This window comes from Melozone crissalis, unplaced genomic scaffold, assembly GCF_028551555.1.
Source record: "Melozone crissalis strain CALT ecotype California unplaced genomic scaffold, PUWL_Pcris_2 ptg000059l_1, whole genome shotgun sequence".
NCBI lineage: Eukaryota > Metazoa > Chordata > Aves > Passeriformes > Passerellidae > Melozone > Melozone crissalis.
Genome location: NW_026535837.1, coordinates 2,564,354 through 2,583,002, shown reverse-complemented (window position 1 = coordinate 2,583,002; position 18,649 = coordinate 2,564,354). Strand labels below are relative to the sequence as shown.

The 18,649-nt window shown below is 42.6% G+C and overlaps 1 protein-coding gene across 1 annotated transcript in view; it reads left to right on the top strand.

Moving 5' to 3' along the window:
• The first annotated feature begins 3,870 nt into the window (after positions 1-3,870).
• FAM107B (family with sequence similarity 107 member B) overlaps positions 3,871-18,649 on the top strand; it is a 128,271-nt gene continuing 113,492 nt past the window's right edge. Inside the window, exon 1 of the mRNA XM_054287527.1 lies at positions 3,871-3,978. The gene's annotated coding sequence lies outside the window, so the exon portion shown is untranslated. The remainder of the gene's footprint in view (positions 3,979-18,649) is intronic.

The window sequence follows — 18,649 nt, the reverse complement described above, 5'->3', positions numbered from 1 at the left end:
AGACTTGGGTTTGGGAGATGTTTAGAGAGTCAGTGCTGCTGTAGGGGTGATGAGGAAAGAGGGGACAGCTCAGAAGAACAAAAGCTGTGAAACAAAATGCTGCCAAACTGGCTCCTGTGAAGTGAGAGACCCAGCTAGGCTTAGCTCCTGCTGCAAGTCTGGAGCATCTGAGCTAAATCTGACCTGATGTCTCCTGCTGAGAAGAGAGTATAACATCAGCCAAGGGAAGGGAAAATTTCTCCTGAAGGAATAATACTGAAGACAGGTCAAGAGTTGGCTGCAATTCACCTTCTCCATTTACTAGACATGTCCAGCTCCCTGAGCTGTTAAGCCAGAACATTTCAGCTCATCAATAATTTATGAGCAAATTCAGGAAAAGTAAAGCAAGTGTTGTCTCTTGTCCTAATAATATCTCATCACACATAAAAAGTGGTTAGTACAGTTGATTGATTGGTGCAAGGAGATCTTCTTGAATGAAATAAACCTTGAATCATGACTGCAGTGTTAGCAAGAGTGATGGGCTTTAACCAAAACCCAATGGCTCCAAGCTGTGAGGAGATGGAGCTCATGTCTCACTGCTGGGGTTCATGGCTACCACTTCTTAAATGTCACTACCAAGTTCCATTTGGACATTCTCAGCTTGTGAGATTTCTCATGCTGTCTTTGAACTCAGGACAAGACTCACAGGTTAATTACTCTTGTCCTGATCAGTTCTCTCACAGGTGCAATGGAGCATTTAGCTCTTTTTGTTGGCTGAAAAGGTATCTCTGTGGCTCTCACAGCAAGCAGGCACTGAACACCCTCCCTCCTCACAGGTAATACAAGCACACACCTGATTTTTAGGACAACCACTCTTCACTCAGACATGCATCTGTGCCAGGTGGTGAATTTAAGTGGTCATGACTCACTCATGCAGCTAATCTTTGTGTAGACTGGTGTCCCTGTAAACTGACTAAGTTCTCAAAAACAGTTGAAGAAAAGCTGGCATGGTCAGCTGAAGGCCTGGAAATTATTGAATGTAGGTTGTTGACTGACTGACTTGTTGAAATAATTATTTTAATTCCAAGGACAGCTTACTCTTTAATTAATGTCAGCTCATTGAAGTCTTAGTTGTGCATCACTTTGAAATTATTCTTCTAACCTGAGCATAAAAACATAAAAACAATTCTTTGGTCCTGCTTCACCATCTGAGCTCTCACAGCCACAGAGCTGTGCAGAGGAACAGGGCACCTAGGTGGGTGCAAAATTATTATTATTATTATTATTCTGATACTGGTGCTGATACTTCCATGTCTAGTAAAGCAAGGTGGACCCTGAACCAAAACCAACCTCTTCTACGACAATAGAAATAAAGATAATAAAGCTAATGCTTTTCACTTCCAGAGTTTCCAGTTTTACAGCACATTTTTCACCTCTAAGTTTGCTTTCCCCACTATTAAATCCTCTCCTAACTTTTTCCAAGCCTTTTTGGGTCAGCAGGTATCTGATTCTCATTCCAAGAGCCATATGGTCTTCATTTAAATACTGGGCAGTATTTACAAATGGGGGAGTGATACAGGACAGCAAGAGCTCCTGCAGAACAAAATGCATTGTTGTGCAAGCTGGAGGCCACTTTGGACCTTTCTAAAACCCAAAACAGACACTGAGATATGCAGATGTGCAAGACTCAGTTAGAAAACAGTACAAAGAGAACTTTAAGGTTATTGGGGATGAGGGACTGAGATTGTTTTGCTCCCAGTGCTGAAAATTTACACATCAGGAATTTAACCCTCAACATTCTGCACTTTGGTTTCTCATGAGCTACTACTGGAAACATGAGTTTGTCTTAGTATGTCACTTTTTGCTCAGTGTTACACCTTACAGGAATATGAAAGTAACAATTACAGGGAGGGTTTGACAAACATCTAACAACAAACCAGGCTCAAAAAATAAATGGAAGACTATGACCTTGTTGGGAAAGACTGAACCCCAAATTTCTCTTTAGAAGTCATTAGCAGGTAAATGCCACGTTTGTATTCAGAGACTTTCTGTACCAGCAGCTTAAGGGCAAATAAGAACAAGCTGCTGCCCTCAAGAGTTTATAACCTTTTACAAAGAGACAGGATATGTATAATGGGTGGAAAAAAAGAAGTGATTACTCTCCTCCTTTTTACAGATGGAGATAGAGATCAAATAACATCTCTGCTATCACACAGGAAGCCTGTGGCAGCACAAAATAGAAGGAACTGGGATTTTCTGGAAGCAGATGCTCTAACCACAAACTCCCTTCTTCCCTCACTTCCCACATATTTTTGTTTTAACAGCCAGCCTCGAGGCATTGTACATTGAAAGAGGAAATGTCTCCCTTTGCAACCACCCAGCAGCAGATGAGTTTTAGTAGGATGCTTCCATGGTTTTCTCTGGGGAGAGGGCCAGGAGAGCAGTGGTGACTTTGGGAGGGGCTGGGAGATGTCACCATCATATTTTCAGAAAAAATCCCCTTGCCCAGGATTCTTCTCCTGGGAAGCTTAGAAGCCTCAGAGAAAAAGGAAAACAATATTATCTCATTTGCTTCTCCTGTGTTTTGCTGTTTTGGAATGTGGTTGGAGATTGTTTATCCAACATGTGAATTGTTTTGACTTAATGACCAATCACAGTCAGGCTGTGTCGGGGCTCTGAAAAGAGTCACGAGTTTTTCTTTAGTATCTTTTAGCCTTTCTGTCTGTATCCTTTCTCTATCCTTTAGTACATTTTAGCATAGCATTCTTTAATATAATATAGATCATAAAATAATAAATTAGCCTTCTGAGAACATGGAGTCAGATGCATCTTTCCCCCCTTTCCCTCAAAATAACACAGGGGGATGCGATGCTTCGTGGCTGGAGGAGGAGCCGTGGACACAGATCCTGCCTGTGCTGTAGGAGGGTGTGCTGCACATGGGGTGCCTACACAGCACCCCATCTTCCCATTCCTGACCATTTTCCCATCTCAACGATGAGCAGCCCAGCCAGAGCCTGGAAGAACATTTTTGATCCAAGCCAGCGACAGATGAACGATTTGGGGGTTTATCGCTAATAACCACCCGAACAGCGTAACCAGAGCCAGTTTTGCTATTGTTATGATGACACTGATACAGTGTTGATGCTGTTATGGCTGCAGAGCTCGGGCTACATTATCTTTTTGCCTCCTTCACCAGGTAACTTGAGGCCGTGGCACTATTGATTGAGGACTGCTGGTGCTGGAGCATCCGCTCCTGTAACCGTAGCCTGCCAGGGCTATGGGGCTATTGTGAGGGCTTTGTTCAGCTGCTGACAGCTCCCAGCAAGAGCATGCAAGGGCTGCAAACGTTTGTATTGTGCCTGCACCTCTTTGCCTTGTGGACAACAGGAGTGGGCTGCAGGGAGGAGATAGCGGGCTGACTTTGGTGGAGGACAGAGCAGGAGGTTTAGCATCCCACTTCTGAATGCTCCTGACAGCAGAAAAGGGGGTGCTCTCTCCTAGGAAGGCTGGAATGCCAGCATGCCAGGGCTCTCATTTTGGGCACTGCTGTGGATGTGAATGCAGCCTGTTGATTATGCAGCTGTGGAAAGCAGGCTAAGCGGATCCGATAACCTGTCATCCAAGATGCATCCTTTCCCTTGCTCAGCCCTGCTCGCCTGCTTTGGAAACACACCTGAAAACACTCCATTTGAGCAGCCCAACGCAGCTCCTGTGTCCATGGAGGAGGAGGAGAAGGCAGAGGCAGCCCCAGCCGTGTGCCTGCAGCCACCCACAGCAGCAGCAGCCAGCAGCATCGAGCACGGGGGAGAGAGGGACAGCGAGGAGATGTTCAAAGGCAGCAGGAGCTCTGAGAAGCAGAGCAGCTCCAGCAATCACACTGCTGCTCAGGCAGTGCCTGCCACCACCCAGCCTGCAGTGTTTGCTGCTAAACAGCTGAGCCAGGAGGTCATTGCACTCTGCACCCACATCCCCAGGCCCTCCATCATCCACGTGCCAAAGGTGAGTGCTCTACAAGTCCCTGTGCAGCAAGGTAAGAGAGCTGGCTCGCTTTTACTGAGTACAGAAAGGGTAGGGAACAAAAAAATCCATGGGAGCATTTACCTTGTATTGGTTGGCATGCAGTCAGGAAGGGACTAATGGGCGTTCTCACTGAAAAAATACAATATCACAACTATTGCTTTCCTGCTCTATTATCAGGAGCCTTAGGGGATGTTTGTAATAATACCAGGCACTTTTACAGTATGTTTTGATCACTTGCCTTCCTATCTCTTGTTGATCTTCCCTTATTTTGGATCTCATCCAAAATCCCTTGAAATGAACAGGCATCATTTTTTCCCCCCTGACTTGAGTGAATGCTGCATTTTTGCCACCTCAGCCAAGTGCCTCAAGGCTGCAGAATCCCTTTTCCATCTTATTTTTAGCTTGTGTGTGCTTGGAGACAAGAGTAAGGTTTTGAGTGCAGTTTTGGTGAATTCAATTTATTCTTGCTTCAATAAGATCACAAAGTTGGGTGTTTTGCCATTGTTGCTACTAAAATAATAAATAGTAATGAACAAATGGTGCTGCTCTCATTTTCTCTTGGCTAGGTAACTGGAGATCACAGGCTTTCCCCCCCCCCCAATAAACACTGAGGAATAGAAGCCACATGTGGGACTCAAATTCTTCATATCACAGCTTTTGTTTAGGAGTCCATGCCTCTCCCAATTTCCCTGCCAAATCACCTTTATTCAGAGTGCTGCTGTTTGCTTCCCCTTCACATCAGGCAGTACTGTGTTTGGCAAAGATATCTCTCCTTCTTGTAGCACAGGTGCTAGAAAAAGGTTTAATGTGAGATAAATCTGCTGGAATGAAGAAACTCATCAGAATCAGGGTTTCCAAGTGGGTTATGCTGCAATTACCAGAGCTGGGAGCTCTTAGACCACCTCAGTTCTGTTGCCATCAACCACAGCTCCTACACAGAATATAGGTAAATAATATAAAGAAGACATGGAGCTGCCCAAGAACAATAATTTGTAGAAGGGACTGACTATGAAGGTGCTCTGGATTCTGAAGAAGAGCTAGCTGGCCATTATCTGAGGATGGAGTCTGTACATTTACTCCTTCTGACATTCAAGGAGCCAAAACAGATGTTATCAAGGTCTCCCTCACGAGCTGCGGTTTCACTTTTTTTTGTTGCTTCCCTTCTGTAAAACATTTCTCTGGTTTCACTTTTGTTGTTGATGTTGGATTTTGTTGTTTTGCTTTGCTTTGTTTTGCTTTGTTTGGTAGTGGTATTTTTGTTTGTTTTTTGTTTCTTTTTTATGGTTGTTTTTGGTTTTTTGGGTGTTTTTTGTTTTGTTTTATTTTTGGGGTTTTTTTGTTTTTTGTTTTGCTTTTGGGTTTTTTCCTTGCTTTGGAGGTTCAGGGTGGATGTTAGGAAAGGCTTTCTCACCTGGAGGGCAGTGCAGCATGGGAGGAGGTCACAAAAAGTGATGAGGATGCTTTGCTCAGAGGATTACAAACTTGGCTGGACAAATCAGGGCTGACCTGACATACCCTTGGCAGCCATGGCTTTGAGGAGGAGGCTGGAAAAGAGCCCTCAGGAGGCTCCTTCCAGCCACCATTTGCGTGTGACTCTGTGATTTCTGCATTTTGATGCATGCACACAGCTTATAAGCATCTCTTTGCTGTCCCTGAGACAGCTCTTGTGTGGTATTTTCTGGGGTCCCCCATGGCAGGAAGGAATGAATCTGACTCCATGTTCTTAGAAGGCTAATTTATTATGATATGATATATATATGATATTATAGAGTGCTATACTAAAACTACACTAAAGAACAGAGAAAGGATGCAGTCAGAAGGTTACAAAGAATGATAATGAAAACTCATGACTCTCTCTTCAGAGTCTGACACAGCCTGTGATTGTTTATCCAACATGTGAATTGTTTTAATTTCATGACCAATCTCCAACCACATTCCAAAGCAGCAAAACACAGGAGAAGCAAATGAGACAATATTGTTTTCCTTTTTCTCTGAGGCTTCCCAGCTTCCCAGGAGAAAAACCCTGGGCAAAGAGGATTTTACAGAAAATATGATGGCGACACTCTTGGTTTTTTTAATGGTGCTCTTGGTGTGATGCTTTTGGCTTTACAATGGTTTTGTGACAATTTCTCCCCTCTGTCTCCTCCCTTTCAAGCACTTCATCTTGCCTTTGCTGACCTGCTGCTCTTCCCTGTGCTGTCAGAGCCACTGCCAGCCCCTCTCCTAGGCTGTGAGTGCTGACTGTGGCAGAAAATGTTCCTTATGTTGGGCACCTCAAACCTCCACAGGCTCTGGTGCTGGAACAGGCAGTGCTGAAGGGGCAATCCATGCTTATGCAGTGGTGGAGCAGGGATTCTGCTGGCTAACCTGAGCCAGGGGTGTCTCCAGGAGTACACATGGTCTGGTTTTGGAATAAAATTTATAAGAGTCTGCAGTCAGAGGAGAAATCAGGAATGGGCCCAATCCCTCTGGATAATCTGGGTGATTCAAATTCAATCATACAAGATACCACTTCAAATCTTTCATCATTGGTTTTAGGGATTTTTTAAGAACAAGCTACAAAAGAAACTTCAGCAGGGAGTGGGGAAGAGAGAGGGAGGTTATGGTCAAGGCATGTGATGCGCTGGGGACCACACACATTGCTCCTGATGTGAGAGGGAGGAAGAAGATGGAGAGGAAGGATGGTGGGAGGCACACAGGACATCTGGTGTACATGTAAGGGAAGGGACTCAGGGAAAATGTGGTCCATGAGGAGAGAAAGAGGAGCACAGGATCTCTGTGAGCAGGGTGTGGGTGGCCTTGGTGGGAGGGTGGAGAGGAAAGGAGAGGAGAAAGCACAGGGCTGATGGAGATCCAGGGCTGGAGCATTTCAGTCCCAAAGCAGAGCTCATGCCTGCCCTAAAATAATAATATCCAGACATTGCTTAAGGAGCCAGTGAGGCCCAATGGAGAACACTGAGATTTCCATCCTCTTTGTCATATCTGTATTTCCCTTTGTATCTCAATTTCTCCAGCTATAAAACAGACAGAATTTGTCCTATTTCCCATGCAATCACTGTGAAATCTATAAATTAAAATAACATCTAGCTGCTAAGTGGCAAAGGCAAACATGCTATGTCCTTACAGGGATCTCACAGTCCTACACAGGAAATCTTTAATTCATGTTCTTGCATCAAATTCTTCAATAATAGCTGAATTAATGTGAGGATAAATGCTCATAGTATTTTATCTCCTTCATTTCTGAGACTACATCAAGGAGCTAAGGACAAAACACTGAGAACTTCCAGCATCAAGAGACTTGCTCTCTACCTGTCAGCATAATCCCTTCCAAGCAGAGACAGCATCAGTCCACTTTTCACTAATAGCAGCCTACAATTCTCATTTGAACACATAATATACTAATTAAAGAGATCTTCCAGCTGACCCTCCCTCCTGGGACATGTAGTCACATATTTTGGATTACAGTGGAGTTGCATGCATGTAACCAAATCCAAAATTTGATCAATTGTTGCTTTTATTAGGAGACTGCATCTGCTCCAGATGGAGCCAAGCTTAAATCTGATATAAACATGATCCAAACAGAAATTAGACATGAAAATAATTACCAAAGAGATTGAGTTAGAGTTATTTGGTCACAATTACCATGGCAGCAATATGCTTGTAAATAACCAACCATCATTTTAATATTATGGGGCTGCCTCAGTAATAAAGCATGATTAAATTTCAATGAAGTGCTTGACATCTTGCATCTTTGTCCTGATTCTGATGTGTAAAGAATTAATTCTCTTGTGTTTTGTGCGCTGGAGAGTCTTTATCAGCCTTTACAAGGCCATAAATCAAAGCTGCCAGAACTAAAGACAGGAACTTGCTTGTCTGGTCTTTCAGCCTCAGCTACAGCATAAAATTTTTTCTCATCTTTTTTTTCCAAGTACAGTTTTAGCAACTGATAAAGTCTGGGGTGAAAACTTAGAAGAAATCCTTATTGCTCTGAACCAACAACTGTGCTATGACTCCAATAAATGTTTCATGGTGACAAAAGCATATCAGTGACCCTTTCTACTTGCAATATCACTCACCTGACTTGAACTCTGTTGACCTTCATAGCTCAGATTGGTTTATTTTCCAAAACAAAAGAAGCCCAAACATCATCCAATGCATCAAGGAGTCATTTTTTCCCTTTCAAGCTATTTGAGCTACCAGAAAACCAGAAACTGAGAGCTTATACCAGAGATCATGGGAATGATGTGTTGGATGAAGCTTCCTATTGTTCCTGGGAAGCCTTAAAGAAATTAGCCTCACCTGCAACTTCCTAGATAAAGTGCCAGTCACACCTTCAGGGTACACAGAACCCTTCAGAGGATCTCATAGCTACTTTCAAATCTTGAATATTTAACTTTGTTTTGCATTTGCACCTTTTTGGTACCTCAAGCAGTTCCTTGGCTAGAGAAGACACTCAGTGGATTTGACACAGTGAAGTTTATTTTCAAGACTCTGGACATAACAGACAGACAACAAAATTCACAACAACTTTACCAGGCTATGGCCCAGAACTGACCTGAGTGTCAGGCTAATGATGAAAAACAAAGCTGGTAATTACTTCTCACACATTTACAGGAGGGAAAAGTGCTCACTGAGTGGAGATACAGGACTGGAAGGGTGAGCACAGTTGAGATGGAGGATACCCACCAGCAGTGGCCTGGGCAAAGCCCTGAACTGAAGTTATACCCTGTAGGTAAACCCCATAAATACACTGAATTTATCAACAGCCCATTGGAAATAATGGGACTTCTCACAGTCAAACTCACTGATGGATTTGTAACACCAGCTCCTAGGGACACAATGCTCCTGAGCATTCCTGGCACTGAGGAATAGAAGCCACCTGTGGAACTCAAATTCTTCATATCACAGCTTTTGTTTAGGAGTCCATTCCTCTCCCAGTTTCCCTGCCAAATCACCTTTATTCACAGTGCTGCTGTTTGCTTCCCCTTCACATCAGGCAGTACTGTGTTTGGCAAAGATATCTCTCCTTCTTGTAGAACAAGTTCTAGGAAAAGGTTTAATGTGAGATAAATCTGCTGGAATGAAGAAACTCATCAGAATCAGGGTTTCCAAGTGGGTTATGCTGCAATTACCAGAGCTGGGAGCTCTTAGACCACCTCAGTCCTGTTGCCATCAACCACAGCTCCTACACAGAATATAGGTAAACAATATAAGGAAGAAATGGAGCTACTCAAGAACAATAATTTGTAGAAGGATGAGGATAATTGAGATGGAAGATACCCACCAGCAGCGGCCTGGGCAAAGCCCTGCACTGAAGTTATACCCTGTAGATAAACTCCATAAATACACTGAATTTATCAACAGCCCATTGGAAATAATGGGACTTCTCACAGTCAAACTCACTGATGGATTTGTAATCCAGCTCCTGGGGACACAATGCTGCTGAGCATTCCTGGCACTTCTCATGCTCTCCTGGGAAAACAGCCCAGGGTGGCTGTGCTCAAACTCCCCTCAGGAGCTGGCTGGCCCTGTGTCTGACTGCTGCAGGAACCATTTCAAGTATGCTTTGGGAGTTGTTAAGTATTTTGATAAGCAGCTAAGAACTAGCAGGAAAAGAACATAATTACTTGGTGATTGGCAGCTGCTCAGTACTGAGCTGTCCTTTTGCTTACCTTGGCAAAGGCTTCACTGCACCCCTCAGCAGAAGGTATTTGTGATCATTTCATCATACAGGACTTGCACAGGGATAGTCTTTTCTCCAGCAACAAGGAAAAACTACTTTTATTTTCCCCAGTATTACTCTGGTGCAAATTTGCTTTAATTGAATCAAATTAAATCCAAAGGATAAACCCATCTCTTCCAAGTGCTCTAGCTGGATGCCCAATCTCAGGCTGTGGTTGCCAGAGGAGCATTAACACCCTTGGCTCCTCTGATATCTGCAGGAGCTTAGCATCTCAAATAAAACAGTGTCATTTACACAAAACACATTAATATTTTAATGCTTTGGCAAATTCATTCGAGAGATTATGGCCCTGGACATTTGGCCAGAACCCTCCAAGGGACTTGGGAGAGTCCTTAGACAGGATTGATTTTTTTTTTCCTGTTTCCTTGCTCTCTATGACCAAAATCTCTTACTAGAGCATGCTACTGTAAGGTTTCCCTTCAAGTTTCCCTCTTAATCTTGACTCTGTAGCTGGCAGCTGTCTGGGAAGAGTGTGTGTGGGCTGGCAGCTCCTCACTCTCAACATAAACAGCACCTAAGTGAAACCAGACTTTCTCATTACATTTTTCTCTTTGCTCTCCACTCCCACACAAACGCAGAGGTAATGGCAGCTCAGAGCCTTTTATGCTGGCTAACACACAACTCATTTTCCTCCATGGCCTGCACATATGCAAAATAAAATCTATCTTACTGGTAGAAGCAGCAGGTTCTGGTCAAAGAGAGGCTGTGTCCCATCCCAGGCTGTGCTGTCCCTAGGTTGGCACATCCCTGCACAGAGAATGATCACTGCCAACCCCCTCCCACCTGCAGAATTCCCCATCCCACAACTCCCCTTTCCTCCCTCACATGGCATTGCTTAAGCTGACCCCAACCAAAATGGTGCAGTTTCCCCTGTTTGACAAGAAGCTTTTGTTTTTGCTTTTTCTGATTCTCTCTCTCACCTCTCACTTCCTCAGCTTGCATCTGCTGGGTTATTTTTTGCAGAGGGGTTATGCAGTTGCATTTCAGCTGCTGTTCTACAGCATCTCCTGCCTAGCAGAGTGATGAGGGACAGCCTAAGAGCTTCTTTTAGCCCTCTGCCACACTGAAACCCATTCCAACAGCTCTCAGGAGTAACGAACCTCCTCTGTGCCAACAACAACAACAGTGGAGCTTTTATAGAAATACAGAAATAGTGGAGCTTTCAGGGAGTGCTTGGAAGTAATTTAAAGGGGATCAAGGAGAATTTGTGAAGTTTCATGAAAGGTACTTCTGAAAACAAGATATTGTAACAGGAGCACTTTGAAACCTCCTCTAGGAAATTGGAGACTTCATGAAACTTGACAGGTTTTGGGTTTCATCACCAACACAGAACAGCCCAGGGTCAGTGAAGAGTTCATACCCCTTCTACTCTTAGGGTGAACACGAGGGTCCTGGGATGCTGCTGTGTAAGTAAACACTGGCATCCCTTTAGCATTCAGGATGTGGCTTTTGCTCACTTTAGCACCTGCAGAACTGCTACTGTTCTGTCACCACATTTCTCTTCACAGACAAAAGCAAGGCACAATTCTTCCCAAGAATATTTCTGGGTTTCACATTCTCTGAACCTCAGAGAAAGGAACAACAATTCTTATCTCATTTGCTGTGCCTGTGTTGTGCCAAAGTAGAACGCAATATGGAGATTGTTTACCCAGAGTGATGGGGTTTCGTTTCCTTGGCCTGTCAGGGCCAAGTGAGTGCGTGTGTGTGAGGACTGTCAGGTGACAATCATGACATTTTGTGCAGTTGAGTGCTTGGCAGATTCAGTTTAGATGTAATATAATACAGAATAATATAGTATAATAAAGTAATTAATTAGCCTTCTGATAAGATGGAGTCAGATGCATCATTCTCTCCCCTTCGTCAGGGTCAAAAATATCCACTATACTGTTCAGCTCCTTAGGTGTTCATGCCCTGTTTGCATGCTCTCCACAGCCTTGCTCTGAACTCAGTGTGGATGTTATGGTAACATCCTCCTCCTTCCTGCCTTTCAGTAAATTAAAGGGTGCTTGCAGCTCTTGTGGGGAGATAAGATGCAGTTTGAATCAATGGAGTAATTACAGAAGAATATGATACTAATGGGACTGATTTGAATGCATATCTAAGGATGAATGCTGTGGCTCCCTGCCCAGACAGAGCACACTTTCCCCATGATGAGTTATTTATGACTTGACACATCACAGCTCTGCTGTTTTGTCGTTGATAAAGCAAACTCTGTCAATATTGTGCATTCTCACTGATCCAGGGCTGGCTGCTGAGCAGTTTCCACATCTGGTATAGCCATGGCCTCTTGTGGTATTTGCTGGGTCCCCAGGACGGAGGAGGAATTGAGAATCTGACTCCATGTTCTTAGAAGGCTATTATATTATATTATAGAACACTATACTAAAACTATACTAAAGAATAGAGAAAGGATACAGAGAGAAGGCTTAAAAAGATACTAATTAAAAACTCATGACTGACTCCTCAGAGTCCAACACAGCTGATGGTGATTGGTCATTAAGTAAAAACAATTCACATGAAACCAATCAAACAACCAACTGTTGGATAAACAATCTCCAACAACATTCCAAAGCAGCAAAACACAGGAGAAGCAATCAGATAATCATTATTTTCATTTTTCTCTGAGTCTTCTCAGCTTCCCAGGAGAAAAAATCCTGCTGAAGGGATTTTCAGAAAATATGACAGTGACAGCCACTCCCTCTGTGTCAACAAAAGCAGAAGAGGAAGGCTGGTAGAGCTTCACCAAGGGCAAGTTGTGCCTGAGTGGCCACAGAAGTGTCCTTCCTTCGTGGAGTGATGGCACCAGTGGACATGAGAAGAGCTACTGATCTCATCTGCTTGGACTTCTGGAAGACCTTTTATATGGTCCTCCACAATATTCTTGGTTTGGGGTTAGTTTTGGTAACCTGGGAAGTTCTGTACCGAAGCAGCCTGATCCAGCACCAACCTACTCATCAGCCAGTAGGGCCTTGGGGACTCTGCCTGTGAAAAAGATCAAGCCTTACATGAACCTGACCTTATATTTGTCCAGAGACATAGAGCTCACGAAATCCAAAACATTATCAATCTTATATATATATAAAAAATATATATATTATATATAATATATATAATATATATTATCTATTTATATAATTAATATATATATAAAATATTGATATTTTATATATATATATCTGGATATAATGGTAAATGGATAATGATACACATAGTATGTATATATACATAAAATATTTATATATCTATAAATATATATAATATATACATACGATATATATTTTAATATATAATTATAATATAAATAGGTTACATATATGTATTTTATATATTATATATAATATAATACTACTATATATAATATATATATTTATATATAAAATATATACACAAACCATGTATATATTATATATAAATATATATAATATATACATACTATGTGTATTTTGATATATAATTATTATATATAGTATAATAAATATACTATACTATAATATACTATAATTAGTTTTTATATATGTATTTTATGTATTATATATAATATAATATTATATAAGATATAATATATATTATATATTATATATATTAGATATTATATGTAGTATTTATATTATATATATGCATACTATGTATATATAATATATATGTATAAAATATTATATATAATATATATGCATACTATGGGTATCATTATCAACTTATCTTTATATCCAGATATAATAGATTGCAGCATAGCTATTTTGAGTCCTTCAGAGTGCACTCTGTGTGGCATCACACACTTCTGGCACGACAGCATCCATCTTTGCTTCTGCTTGTTTTCTTTGTCCCATAGCCATGTGTTGAGGACAGTTGTACCCAGAGATATTGTTACATCTAATGCACTAGGGCTGGGCGTTAAAACAAAATCTTGATCTGAAAGGCCATGGCTTGGCAGTCCAGCTGTACCCTGAGATCAGCATTCAGCCTCTCCCCGGACAACACACCTGAATACTGAGCTTTAGAAAAGTACTATTTAAGCCATAGGGAGACAGGTCTAATTTCTTGATTATTTTCAATGGAAATATTTAGACCACAAACAGTGCACCAACAGTGCCAAACCCCCAAATCATCTGGGCCATTAATTCCTCTAAAAAAACTACTGAGGACAGCCAGACCCAAGGGTTTGATATGGAGGGTCCCTCCCAATGGGGATTGTCACTGATTTCAGAGCATCAGATGCAAAATGCTGTTGTTCGGGCTCTGCTTCAGACTGTGCACACACACAGAGAGCTTTGTGTTGGGTAAGGACTCCAGAGGAGGCTGAACAGCCCCCAGAGCAATGGCAGGCTGCTGTAATTTGGGACTAAACATCTGCTATACATTTGGGAAGTAGCCCTGTCCTGTCTCCCTGTTTTCCACACACCAGCAGTCAGGACTCTCCAGCTGCTCTGTCTAAATTGGTGTTTTTTGTAAATAGCACTAGCAGAAGGGACCCTCAGCTCTCCTGCCCTGACAAAAGCAGACAGATGCTGTGCTAAAAGACAAAGCCTTCTCAGGGGACAGGGCTGCCCTCTCACCTGTGCACACACAGAGCTGCCTCCAGCCCTGCTGCTCTACTGGCTACATGAAGGGAAGCTAAGCACACAGCTAACAAATAATTCAGTGGGTACAAGTTGCTGAATGATATTTAGTCCCAAATGCCACAAACCATGTGTTCCTTGCTCTGCAATTTTCAGATCTAAATAGTGGGGATTAGTAAAAAGGTCTAACTGACCTGTTTGCTGACAGAATTAGCAGTGGCTAGATGTCAAAAGATAATTTTTAGGTACCTAAAGTGAAATTTTAACAGATACTTCTTGCTGCTGAGTACCTTGAGTCCTTCACTTGTCATGTACAGGAACCAACCCCTGCTAACCAAAACTGGGCAATGAAAAGCAGTAATAGGGCAGGACCTTATTTCAGTGGTAGATCTCAATCTTCCACAGCCCAGCTGTGTCACCATCATATTTTCTGAAAAATCTCTTTGCCCAGGATTTCTCTCCTGGGAAGCTGAGAAGCCTCAGATAAAAATGAAAACAATAATTATCTGATTTGCTTCTCCTGTGTTTTGTTGCTTTGGAATGTGGTTGGACATTGTTTGCCAACAGGTGGTTGTTTTATTTGTTTCATGTGAATTGTTTTGACTCTATGGCCAATCATGGTCGGTCTGTGTGGGACTCTGGAAGAAGTCATGAGTTTTTCATTAGTATTTTTTAGCCTTCTGTCTGTATCCTTTCTCTATTCTTTAGTATAGTTTAGTACAATATTCTTTAATATAATATAGTATCATAAAATAATAATTTAGCCTTCTAAGAACATGGAGTCAGATTCACCATTCCTCCCTTTATCAGGGGGCCTCACAAATACAACACAGCTGCATGATCTAGAACCTTCCAGAGGAAAAGGTTACTAAGTGCAGTGTGACTTTGCTGTCCAGATTGCAGCCCAATGAGATTTCAGATGACTGGTGGTACAAATTCTTAATGGCTGAATGTTGTCTTCACCAGCAACAGTGCTCAAGTGACCCAGGCATCAACACCTGCATTGAATGACACTCATTTCTCACTAGAGTGGGGCATCTTCCACACTTTAATTTGTGTGAGCAAAATTTTGCCTTATTCCCTATGAAGGCCATGGTAATGCGTGTTCAGCTTCTTTGGGTGTCTCCATGGGAAGGTTCTTTCCTAATATTAAGTTAAATTTGTCCTCTGATTCCACAAATCTGTCCAAAATCTCTTCTGTTTGCGGCCACCTTCCTCTGCAGACCTGCCAGACCCTGACAAACCTCTCCTTTAATGTCCCAAGACTTTGTGGTACTCTCTGTCCCAATGCTGAGTGGGTATGTCACCTCCTAAACATTAAAAGCAAATGTGTCTCAGGCAAAAATCAGTTTCAGTTCTTTCTTCTACTCAGCTCTAAAACCTGAGTGAGCTTCACTCCTTCACGTTGTGTTTTTTCTCCTCTCTCTGGATTTTTTTTTCACTTTCTCTGCTATTATTCAATCATATGTGGTCATTTGACAGACACATCTAATATTCATTATGCTATTATGCTGCTACCATAAAATTCCCATTATACGCAAACATCCACACTTTGCAGCTTTTAAAAACTGTGACATTTGTAAATGAGAAATTTTAAAAAAAGCCCACTAGAATAGATTTTTCATGTTTCAGCCAAATATCATCATATAAATAATTTTAAATGTTGCAACCTCATAATTTCAAGACAAGTTTGTTTTTATTGCACAAGAATTCAGCAGTTCCTCATCTGCTATTATAGCTTGGTTTAAAAGACAAGCATGTGAAATCAAGTCCCAGACCTTGAGATCCTCTGGTCTGAAATCAAGCACAATTTCTGGAAGGGAAGAGTGGCAGAACCAGCTCTCAGGAAACTCAAACAATAAACCCAAGCAGTAAAAGAAAATTATTTATGCTGAGTCACCATCCATTAGCAAAAAAATCTCCCTAGTGGGACAGAATCTGTTCACGTACAATTTGGAGTGGTGAAAAAGAAAAAGTATTTATGGTTCAAAAATGGCCCTGAGGTGATAGATACAGGTAAATGTATAAGGAGCAGGGGAGGATTTTTGTGCCAACAAGATTCTCTCTGAAAGTCACAGTCAGAGCCTGTGGGTGCCTGCTGCTCCTGCCCCAGCACAGCTCCAGGGACAGCAGGGACCGGAACCAGATATTTGGGCTCTGACTGAAGCCAGTGGCCTTCAGCAACTGCTTGTCCTTATTTTTCTGGCTATAAGTTTTTGTGGAATTCTCCAGTTTTCAGAGGGATTTGTCTTTCTTGCAGGAGGATTTTCCCAGAGGGCTTTGCTCATACATGTAGGGCAGAAAGCAAGCACAAGCAGATTTTAATTAAACTATTCTTTCAGCTCCCCAGGCTTGTGCAATTTAACTTCTTCTCAGAGATAATATTAACACTTACATCATTTTTCAGTATTGTTAGTTTTGCTTGTGGAATTGCACTGGCAAGAAACCCCCTGGAAGCAAATGCTCATTGAATCCTATTGTTTCAATTCCCTTCAGCCATCATTTCTCAGCCAAAGAACAAATGTTACCAGCAACAGGAAGGAGCTTGATTTTCCAACAAAATCAGCAGAATTGCACATGCAGAGAACAGGCATAATATCTCACTAAGATCTGCCTGCTTAAAGGAGTTATTTGTCAATAAAATGTTTAAAAATTAAAGAGAAATTGGTACTTTCTGTAGAGGACTGAGGTGGGAGACTTGGAAATCAGAGGCAGAGGTGTGGAGGAAGGGAGAGCAGGGGGGTGGGAAGTGGAGGGGGCTTCCACTGGCCACAGTGAGCAGCTCTGCCCCTCTCCTGACCCCTGTGTCAGCTCATGAGCACCCTGACTGCCATCTGAACTGATAAAATACACACCACCCCACTGGAATATCCCAGGATTGGCCTCTCAGGCCTGTCAGGGCACGAGCTCAAGCTTTGCCCTGCTCTGAAGAATGGACAGATAAATAGGAAAGTGGATTGAGTGAGCTGGTTATTACGCTGCCCTCCAAAGTGCAAACCCTGAGCCACCTCATGTCAGAGGTTCAGCGTTTGTTGCAAGCACAGGGAGAAGGGGCAGCTCTCCTGAACCTAAGTGCAAAGCCCAGTTAGGTTTAAACCCCGAGAGAGAGGAATGCAAATATAATGCAGATATAAAGAAGCATCTGGAGCCCAGTGTGCTCTCTCAGCAGACTGTGGGTGCCAGACAAAGCTGGGATCATGTCAGCAGCTGACACTGACATGTTGAGGTGATGTCTCATCACCATATGGGCTCCCAAGCAGAGATGTGCTGCCACTCCTCCCTTTCACAGGCTGAGCTGCTCAGGGGCTTCCCCTGGCCTCCTCTGTTGTCATTGTAGTGCAAGAGTTCTATTGTCATTACATTGCAAGGGTTCCATGTTGCCAGAGTTTTGTCCCTCCTTGATGTTTCTCATAGGCATCTCCTCCAGGCACTGACTCTTCCTTGTCCTCACAGCAGCCAACTGACTCCAGTTCCTTCAAACACCCAATCCGCTCTTTTATAACACTCTTCTTACTGGCTACAGCTGTGGCCTGGTAACATCAAGCCTGCTCCTAATCCTTAATAATTAACCCAGCTGCAACTCTTTAGGGGGCAAGATTACTTTCTATACTACCTTTATTTACTCATGTTCTAGGCCCCTGGGCTCCCCCATCTCCCTGTGCAGGGATGGATGCAGGAGAGTGAGCCCTGGCTGTACCTGTCCTTGGGCCATGGACATCCTTCTCCAGCACAGGAGGGGACTGTTTGAGCTCAGAGGGTTTTTGCATACCCAGAACTCTCCCCACATCTCGGGTTGCTGTTGATAATTTCTGCCCTGAGATGTGCAGGATGTCTCTGCTTCGGCCCACGCAACTGAAGAATGAGTCTGGACTCTTCACTTTTCAGTCTTGAGGTTGTTTATTAATTCTTATCTATAAAATTTTCTTTCTGCCCAGCCGTGGTCCACTCTGCAGGGCAGCTAGGAGCACTCTGACCGCCCCTGAGGCGGTGTTGTCTTTTTATACTACAAACTACGTATAACATATTTACACTTAATTCCCAATACCTGTCACCTATGTTAGACAGTGAGCTTCTACTCTAGACCAATCCCAAAGTACCAACATCACTGCAGAAAATGGAGAACAAGAAGAAGAAAGAAGGACAAGACACGCCCTGATTCCTCCATCTTGTCCCCATAACTCCCAAACCAAAAATCCTAAAATCTACATTTTCACCCTGTGAATATTTTATTATTACACCATTCAAACCTGTATGACTTTCACATCCTCATACAAAGCTGGTAACTTGCTCCAAGGGTGAAAATCAAATCCCCAGGTGCTCTGGGCAGCATGCCAGGGTCTCTGAGCCCCCT